Below are 10,512 nucleotides of genomic sequence, written 5' to 3'. Positions count from 1 at the left end.
GATCCTCAGAGAGTATCAGTGGCATCACATAGCAAATCCTTCCTTAGAACCCCAGATCCACCATCATGAGTTCAGGTTGGGTGAATAAGCCTGCCCAGAGAGCAAGAAGCAAAGGTGGGGTGGTGGGAGGTGGTCCATGCCATGCCCAGTGTATCTCTTAGATCAGCAGCTAGATCTGGATCTCCTTTTAGTTCTAGACATTCAAACCAGAAAATACTGTGATATGTGCGTGTCTATCTGCACAGCTGTAAGTGATTACATGTAAGTACACACACACATTTCATTTGTCTTTATATATGCCGGTCCAGTCTCCTTTTGTTTATTAGATTTTTGGTGGTCATGCCTATGTCTCATATAGGTTTTATTACTCACAACCATGTCCATTATGGTGTTCTGAATTCAACTGTTTTAAGAATAATACTGACAAACTTTCTGAATCTTATTTTAAGTTAAGCTGCTATGGTAGGTTGCCCCTAATTTCCCCAACTATTCCCTAAGCATTCTGGCCACCCCTATCCCAAACCTGCTGGCTTGTTTTTAAATTCTCTTTTGCTAGCTAAGTATGGGTACATCCTAGGGAGCCTCAAATTTCCCAGGAGTTTTTCCCCCAAACCATCATCACTCATTTTGCCTCACAGAGCTGGTATGTTCCGCCAGGCTGCAAGGTCCCAAGAATTATTAATGTGCTGTCTTAGCTGACCTAGCTCAGCTGCTAGACACATGCTCCATAAATGGAACTCATTAGTGTCGAGGTCCATAAACACTCCCTCTTAACCATGTTTTGCAGAGTGTGCTAGCTGTGTGGCAATTGCTTGGTAAAGTAAATAGCCCCAAATATGAAACAGCAATCAGCATTCATAAAGAGGAGCATGCCTCTGAAGAGCCTGGAGAGGCATGTGGGGAGCCAAGGGAGCCTCCCTTTGGACTGCTGAAACTAGCCCTGCTTTCAGTTTATCTTCCTTTGAACAACTCATAAATGGGGCCAGAGATTTTGGATGAATAATCATAAGGAATCTGGTTCATGCATCTCCAGTCTGACATTTAAAATGACATCTTCTTTCCCTTTAATAAGCCCTTCTTTACTGGGGCTCTCTCCCAACTCAGTCAAAGTTAATAGAAGGTGCCAATTCAATGTGTCAGATGGATGAGTTTTGTTTTTTTTAAACCCTGATGAATTAAATCACAAGCAAATGAAAATTTTGTTTTGTATTCAAGGAAGTGACTGGTGAAAAAACCCTGAGGAGGGAGGCTTCTGAGGTGGCTGTGCTATAAAAACAAAAATAATCACTTCCGCATTCATCTGCAGTCTAGGTGGGCTCACCTCTTTAAGAAGGCTAGGGGAAGGAAAGGAAAAACCTGTGAACCAGAGGAAGTGTGGTGACTTCATGGTTATGGGTCCCACTGACTTCCAAGCAGAAGCTGAAGTACCACTGGGAGGCTCCCTGGCCTTTGAGGGGTGTTCCAAAGGAGGGAGACCCACTTCTCTCTCACCTTTCCACCAGCTCTCCTCAGGGTGCCTACTTAGGGTACTGAAAAAAGCAGAAAATGAGAGGTTTGGTCTAGGTGATCAACAAAGTCATTTCCAGCTCTAATATCCCATGATTTGGTGTTTCTTTCAATCCTGGAATGTAGGGAGGGGCCCTTTGTGAAACTTTGGGGGACTGGAAGCCCTGATTTATCATTAAGCCTTGAGCTAGGAGACAGTAGAAGCCAGAATCTGATTACTCTGGATAGTCCATGGCCATTTTCCAAAGAGAAGCGGGAAGGAGAGGGACATAAAGAGGAGGGAGGGAGGAGAGGGTTAGCAGGAGGGGGGATGGCTGCTAAGAAGGAGGGAGAGAGAGAGGAAAGGAGCAGGCAGCTAGGCCAGCCAGCCAGCCAGGAAAGAGGAGGGGAGATGGAGGAGGCAGGCCAAAGACTTAGTAAGGAAAGCAGAGTGGGGGACAGGGAGAAATACACTAGTCACTTTCCTTGAAAGGTAATTGGTAAGTAGTTTCTAATTCAGAGAAGAAAACCAGAGATCCCTTAAGAAATGATCAACAAGTAATATGGTCATTATCTTGTCTCTCACAGAGGAAACCCTGAGGCACACAGATTTAAAACCACTTAGTAACAATCACATACCAACAGCTGAAATACACAGAATGATATTCAGGCAAATTATCAAGATTTATGTAGAAATATCTGTGTTCTTCTTTTAGCAGCACCATAACTATGAATTTTTGTGCCTGGGCCAAGGGGGAATAGAGCAGGTAGGGTAGGGGGGGCTCACTTAGAGAACAACCACGAGAAGAGGAATTGGACCACACTGGGACACATAGTTTTCTATGCTATTAAAGACTAGGTGAGTGGGAAGGGAGGAGTGAGGAGGAAAGGGAATGGGGAAGCAGTATACCTGAGATGATGACAGTGCCATCTACATTTAGGATCGAGTTATTCTGCCTTGGTTATGGACTTGCCTTCTAGTGTATCTGGGCCATATTGGCTCACCCCAGTGTAAGTAAAAAACACCATACTTGGAATTCTTCCTACCTTCTTTGGCATCAACACCTACCAGGGGTGGGGAATCTGAGGCCTCAAGGTGTCTAGGTACTCAAGTGCAGCCCTTTGACTGAATCCAAATCCTTTGACTGTTTGGATTCAGTCAAAGGGCCAAACTTGAGGACCTGAAAGGCCACATGTGACCTCAAGGCTGCAAGTTCCCCACCCCTGGGTCCTAGACTAAAGGAACATTCCACAAGTCCACAGAAAAATGGTACACTAGTATATATCAGTGGATAACTGTGTGTACTCAGAATAACGGAAGTTTAGAATTAGGAAGGATTCAATAGAATCTTTAACCAAAGAATCCCTTTGATAATATATCTGACAAGTGGTCATCTGGCCTTTGCTCAAAGCACTCCAAATTTTCTGCTGCAAACCACTAATAACTAAAACAAAATAACTAAATACAAGCATACCCCACCATACATTATTAACTAGCACCTTAAATAGAATGTTAGGTGGAACAATGTCACAGTGTCTAAAGGGGCACTATTATAGATGTCTTCTGACAAAAGTGAGTGGCCAAGGAACGTTACACTGTAGATTCACAAAACTGCATTTGAGGTTGGCCATAAAGTATTAATGATATGAGGATCATGGTAGAAGTGGTGTTATCTGGTGTATGCCTCAAGAAAAAAGAGACAAGAAAATTCTGGCCTCTAGTGCTCAAGATTTTGAAGCTATATTACACAGAAGCATCAATCAATTGATAAGCATGAATTAAGTGCCTACCATGTCCCAACTGCTCTAAGTGGTAGAGATACAATGACAAAAAATGAAATGATACCTGCCATCAATGAGTTTATATTCACTTAGAGGAGAAAATGTGTACATATGGGATAGTTAAGTCATAGCTCACCTAACTAACAAACCAAGTGACTCTGACAAGACTACAGATGGATGAACCCAAGGCCAAAAAAACCTGAATGACCTGGCAATTTGAACAGACATGGAAAATGTATGTGGAAGGTCATGGATTCTGGTGTTTGGTAGTTTTATGTTCTTGTTTCAAGAAAAGATCCTTCCAAATATAAAAGTGAATTTGTAAATTGGGAGAAAAGAGAACTGGATTATTTAAAAAGAAGACATGGTCCACGTACCAAGGGAATGTACAATGTCAAAAAAAGATGGGAGACACAAATAAAATAGTTTCAAATAATCACTTTGTTCCTTTATAATTTTAGGAATAAAGAAAGGTTCTTCTGCCACACCCAGAATACCTCTCTGACCTGCTCTCAGAACATGGAAATTCCCAGTAAGAGTTACATTCCTATAGTTTAAGGCTAAATCCCTGTTGAAATGTAATCCCCCAAGAAAGGAAAACACTATAAACTGTTAATCACTTACATAGTGAGAACAAACTCATCTTAAGAATAAATTTGATAAAGAAAGAAAAGAAAATGAGGTCCTATGTAGGGATCCTATGTAGGTAGGCCAGGGTTGTCACCAAAGTAGAAGTCAGAACTGGGAGACTGGGGATACTGAATAGTCTCCCATAATTTCCCTAGAACTAGCAGACCAGGTGACAAAAACAGTATACCCACAATCATGGCTGAAGATACATACAGAAATCCTAGGTAACGTGGAGAGGAAGTGGGAAAGCTAAACAAGGCATTGGGTCAGTGGCCCACCACGACAAATACCTCTCCTGTTCCCTGATTTCTAGACCAGATTTCCTTGCATCAAGCATTGTCCTACATTTCAACTTGTAGAGATGTTCATTGTCATTGACACTAGCAGAGCCTTAACTAGGAATTCTGGTGCCTAGGATAGAGTAAGTTGGGGACAGGAGATGGACTACAAGGAGCAGCTTGCCCTAATTGGGTACAGTCTCACTAGTTCCCTAAAAAGGCAAAGGTGGAAGAGAAGAGGTTGGAAGACAATCTGTCTAGGTTGAGTAGCACATGAAGGATGCTGACAGAATACAAGTGGAGGGGGAAGGAGCTTCACATTGGAATCTCTGGGGTAAAACTCTGATTGTCCCACAGCTCTGAGGACTAGTCTCAGGAGTGGGATCTGTAGCACACAGACTTTCCTTCCTCCTCATCAGGAAATGATAAAGCCTTTCGTCTTCTTCCCTTTGCCATATCCAAACAAACTTGTGGCCTGACAAGAAGAGGGAAGGGCTACTTCTCATCTGTATAAAAAGACTTCCTTGGTTTGAACTCTTCCCCACTCCCCAGGCTGCCAGATGACATCACTCTTGGATCCTAAGGCAAGTGAGCCATTCTCTCTGGACCTCTTTGGTTGTTCCTCAGAAGCTTGATTCCTACTTTCAAATCTTTACTATTTCTTACTAATTTTATGAGGACTGAAATAACTGAAGAACTTTCACTATCTTTTAAAAAATATATTTATATCATAGTATACTGTGTGTACAATGAGATAAGTAGGTGATATATTTCTACATGGGATATCTAAACATGTAGACCAATGGCTCAAGATCTCTGGAATTGTGTCTACCCCTCTACCTGAGGGATTACAATTCCTAACTTGAGGAAAGGAAGAGATTGATATCTCGGTTCTCCTCTGAGGAAAGGGGCATCAAGCTAGAATTAAATCTATCTGTGCCCTCAAATGTGGCTGCTTTGATTAGTTCAGAAAATAAACTGATTTCCTGGCCTCTCTCTCTTTAGGTTAGAAGGGTACTCCAAGCTTATATGTGTCAGTATGGCCTCTTTCTAGCATCAGTTACACAAAAGATCATCCCAAATAGACACTAGTGAGTTATTTATCCAAGCAAATAGCATAGAATTTGGAGAAGTACAAATTAAAATATACCAGAAAATACATAAAAATGAATGACTTCTTTAGATGGGAATGAGTTCATCTCAACTCAAACCAAGTGAGTGAGGCCCTGATCTTAAAGGGAAATCCCCCAAAGTCTCTAAAAAGGCAAGTTAAAAATCAAGGACATGTCAAAGAGATGTTTTTTTCTTATCATGTTTGCAAGGGAGTCTTTCTTTCTGTCTTCCCTGGAGTTGATCCTCAAGAGAATCGACCATCATGTGTCTCTAAAACAAGGAAGAAGTCCTTTCTTCTCCAAAGGTCTCAAACCGACTCTACCACTCATGGAAGTGCCCAGTGAAGTGTCATCATTGTCATCACCCATTGGGAGAGTCTCATGAAAAATGCTTCAGGTTTGGCTAGAAACCCAAGTTGAGCCTTACAAGGCAGGAACTTGATTTATTACTTTCACCCTATCCCTTCTCTTTAGTCATGAGGAAATTAAGACTGATAACAATTCTGATCACACAGCTAGTAAGTATCAGAGGTAGAACTTGAGCCCAGGTCTTCTTGATTCTAGAGCTCTTTCCCTTCTGCTAGAAACAGTAGTTTCCTTTAAATATCTGAAAGACTGTGTGAAAGGAGTACACTTATTTTGTATGTGCTATTTCATTAATGTCTTTTGTTCCCCAACCAGCCATTTCTTCAAATGTACCCCAAAATAAAATATTTCCTCACTATAAAATGAATGGGTTGAATTATGTTGCCTTTGAGGTCTCTGCCATCTATGATTTAATGATGCTGTTACCCCATGAACACTGCCATGTAACAAAGAAAATCAGTTAAGTGAACTCAGGTATGTATCTGACAACATATACAATACTATGTACCCATATTTCCCCATATCTCTGATGAAAGAATGTTAACACTACCAATTTTATTCTAGGTCAAATGTTTAGGATTCCATCAATCAATAAACAATAAATTTACAAGACCACTTGCACATCTGATTTTTTAGGTTTTGCTATTTCTTTAAATTTAGTACAAGCATAAGAGAGCAGAGAATTCAACAGGGAAGACAAAGAAAGGGAAGGCATATTGAGGTCTTTTATGGAAGTCTTTCATAAACTTTGCTTCAGAAAAAATCAGCAAAAGTAGAAGTACAAAAAGATTTTTTTTTTTTAAGGAAGGAACATGCTTTTGCAATTTGCTGGAACTTTTCCCTGGTGTTCCAGAAAGGCAGCCTCCCCATTACTCACCAGGGAGACATCCAAGCCAGAAAGGAAGAGGAATCAGCTAATAAAGACAGGCATTCCCTTCTCTGTGCAAACTACACTTAATAATCAAATAAAAAAGCAAATGAAATTAAAACATTTTCCAAATGGGTCTGAGTCCTGAGCCCAGACTTCGTGGGGCCTAGGTTGGCCTTATTTGTATTCATGCCTTAATTAGGGCTCCATGCTATGGATTGCTTTGCTAAAGCCAGATCTCCAGCAATCACGAGTATAGTTACAGTTCAGCTTTTGAACATAATGCAGCTGACAGAGCAAGTCACTTACTAACTTTGTGACCTTGTGCAAGTCATTCAACCTCTGGGAGTTTCAGTTTCTCATCTGGCAAATGAAATTGATGGATAAGGTTGTTCCTGTAAGGTGTTTTGTCACCTTGACTTTTTTGTGATTCAGTATGGATTCAATTGAATGGAATTTCCTTTTCAGGAATTGTTTCTGATTCTACTTAGAACCATCAAAACATTGATTTTTAGATCTGGGAAGTACATTAAACAGCATCCAGTCGAGTGTTTTTCAATTGGCTGTATGTGGAAGTGAAGAATATGTACTGTTCCAAAAATTTTTATTGCTGGAAGTCCTTCCTTCTGAAAACCTATAAACTTACAGATCAGACACTTTCTTCTTCTTTCCCCCTGTCTCTGGCTTTGTTCAATTTAATTCAGGGTGCTTTGTTAAGAAGCTATTCAATAACTGGTTCAGGATTGGGTGCTGAGGATGCAAAGGCAAAGATGAAAAAAAAGTCCCTGTACCTAAGAGAGCTTAAACTGTTATTCTTCCTTCCAACCCTACCTCCTTTTTTCTTTACTCTTCTGGGTCTGCTATCTGAGCCTCAGAAAATGCCTCAACCCCATCCTTCCTTCCTATTGCCATCTCCATCTCTACTCCAGGAAAAGGACAGGCTGGGGAAGACAAGTTTGTATTTTGCCAGTCTGTTCCATAATTTGGGCTGGAAAAAATTGACAGTGCCTAATGTCTTCCATTTACAAATGAGGCACATGAGGCTAAGAGAAGTTAAATGACTTGCTCAAGGTCACTACAGCTAGTTAGTGGTAGAATTAGAACTAAAAAACAGGTCTCCCACTTCCTAGGTCAGAAACTAGATTTCCAATTCTGAACACTCCTGCAAGTAAGTTATACATATATATGCACATATGTATTTCATACATATATGTGTGTATCTGTATACACACATATTATGACACTTTCATAAAAGTCAACTAGGCTTGTGACTGGTTACTTTTTTTTAACGTTCATTTTAAAAATTTTGAGTTACAAATTCAGTCCCTCCCTTCTGTCCCTCCCTCATCATTTGAGGAGACAAGAAATGTGCTATCAATCATACATGTGAAATCATGAAAAACATTTCCATATTAGCCATGTTGCAAAAAAAAAAAGCAAGAAAGATAAAGTGAAAACATGATTTTAATCTGTACTCAGATGCTATCAGTTCTCTCTTTTGAAATGAATATTTTTCATGAAAATTCCTTCAGAACTGTCAGATCTTTATATTGATCAGAATAGTTAAGTCAGCTGGTCATCATACAATATTGCTGTTAGTGTGTATGGTGCTCTCCTGGTTCTGCTCATTTCACTTTGTATCAGTTCATATGTCTTTTCAGCTTTTCTGAAACCATTCTGCTCATCATTTCTTACAGCACAACAAAATTCCATCACAATCACATACCACTATTTGTTTAGTCATTCCCCAGTTGGTGGACATCCCCTCAATTTCCAATTCTTTGCCACCCCAAAAAAGAGTTGCTATAAATATTTTTGTACATATAGGTCTTTTTCCTTTTCCTTTGGTCTCTTTGGGATATAGACTACTTAGTAGTGATATTACTGGATCAAAGGGTATGCACAGTTTTATAACCTTTGGGGCATAGCTCCAAATTGTTCTCCAGAATGGTTAGGCCAGTTTACAACTCCATGAAAAGTAATTTTCCACATCTCCTCCAACATTTGTCATTTTCTTTTTCTGTCATATTAGCCAATCTGATAGATGTGAGGTATTAACCTCAGAATTGTTTTAATTTGTATTTCTCTAATCAATAGTGATCTAGAACATTTTTTCATATGACTACAGATAGCTTTGATTTCTTCTTCTGAAAACTGCCTATTCATGTCCTTTGACCATTTATCAATTGGGCAATGACCTGTATTTTTTATAAATCTCCCTCAGTTCTTCATATATTCGAGAAATATATCCTTTATCAGAGAAATCTGCTATAAAAACAATTTTTCTGACTTGTTGTTCAGCTATTTTTCAGTTATATCTCACTCCTTGTGACCCCATTTGGAGTTTCCTTGGCAAAAATACTGAAATATTTGCCATTTCTTTCTCTATTTCCCAGTTTTCTGCTTTCCTTCTAATCTTGACTGCTTCAGTTTTGTTTGCACAAAATCTTTTAAATTTAATGTAATCAAAAATCATCCATTTTATTTCCTGTGATCCTCTCTATCTCTTGTTTGGTCAAAAATTTATGTCCACAGATCTGACAGGTAACATTTTCCTAATTTACTTATGATATCACCCTTTTTATTTAAATCTTATACCCATTTTGACCTTGTCTTGGCATATGGTGTGAGATGTTGGTCTATATCTATCTATATCTATAATATCTTTATCCTGTTTTTCCAGCAATTTTTGTCAAATAGCGATTTCTTGTCCCAAAATCTCAAATCATTGAGTTTATCAAACACTAGATTGCTATGATCATTTACTACTGTCCATAATATACCTAATGTATCCCACTAATCCACCACTCTGTTTGTTAGCCGGTACCAGATTGTTTCCACATTTCCCACTTTGTAATACAGTTAGAAGTTTGATGCTGCTAGACCACCTCCCTTCACATTTTTTTCATTTATTCCCTTGATATTCTTGATCTTTTGCTCTTCAAGATGAATTTTGCTATTATTTTTTCTAAATTTATTAAAAAGCACCAATAACAATAGGTTCTACATGAGGATCTTTACACAGAGAGAAGGAGTTCCAGAGAAGGGGCTGTGGGTTAAATCTTTTGTCACATGTATTTGTTCTTATATGTGTGGCTCACTACTATTATGGTCTAAGTTTAAGTTTACTCCTCCCATGGATACCCACATGGTTTGTGGGAAGAAATGAATTAGGTTTTTAGGACAGCATTTTGTATTAACTGTCTCTACCATGTTATCTGAGCAAATAACTTTGGTAAAAAAAAAACAGAACCCAAAACTAATTAAGAATACTGGATGGCTGTAAATGCGGACTGCTGTATTTGGCACTCAGAACGTACAGTAGGAGAAGCACAATCTCTGAGAAATCTCTTGAGAACCCTGAGAGTTGTAGTAACTATCCTCTGGGGACCCAGTCTGCCAATTTGAGCAAAAGTTGGGGAATGTGCCTCTTCTTTTTGCCTCCTCCTCCTCCTTCTTCTCCTTCTCCCCTTTCCACATGTGGTCCCTCTCTCCACTTGGGGCACTATATACTTAGATGTGGGTACCCTGTCCATAGGAATATAACTTTTGGTCACTTACATTTGTTAACTTGTGGGGCTTGGGGGCTAGATTTTTTTAATCTTTTATTTATTTGGTCTTTATTATTTATTTAATTGAGTTTTTAATTATTATTATGTTTTTTCAAAAAGCTGAGACAATTTACCTTTTTTTCCGGTACAGTTTTTATTTATAATTTCTTGAACTACAGCTCTGAAAAAAATAGGTTTTTAAAAAGCCCGTTGTGTTTTAAATTGATTAGCCTTTAAACACAAAGCACAAAACACCAATAATAGCTTACAGCCCAAGCCTGTGGCCCATTATTTAGATTTGGATGGATCAGAATTAGTGTAAATAGCCATCGTTTTCTGTTCTAGCTAAAAACTTTGGTTTTTTGGGTCTTTCAAGCTCCTAGATGGATACTTTGGTGATGGTAAATTAGACTGTCTTCTGTCCCAGTTCTTCCAGCCTT

The sequence above is a fragment of the Notamacropus eugenii genome, chromosome 6, assembly GCF_028372415.1.
Source record: "Notamacropus eugenii isolate mMacEug1 chromosome 6, mMacEug1.pri_v2, whole genome shotgun sequence".
Lineage (NCBI taxonomy): Eukaryota > Metazoa > Chordata > Mammalia > Diprotodontia > Macropodidae > Notamacropus > Notamacropus eugenii.
This window is presented reverse-complemented; position numbering follows the sequence as displayed.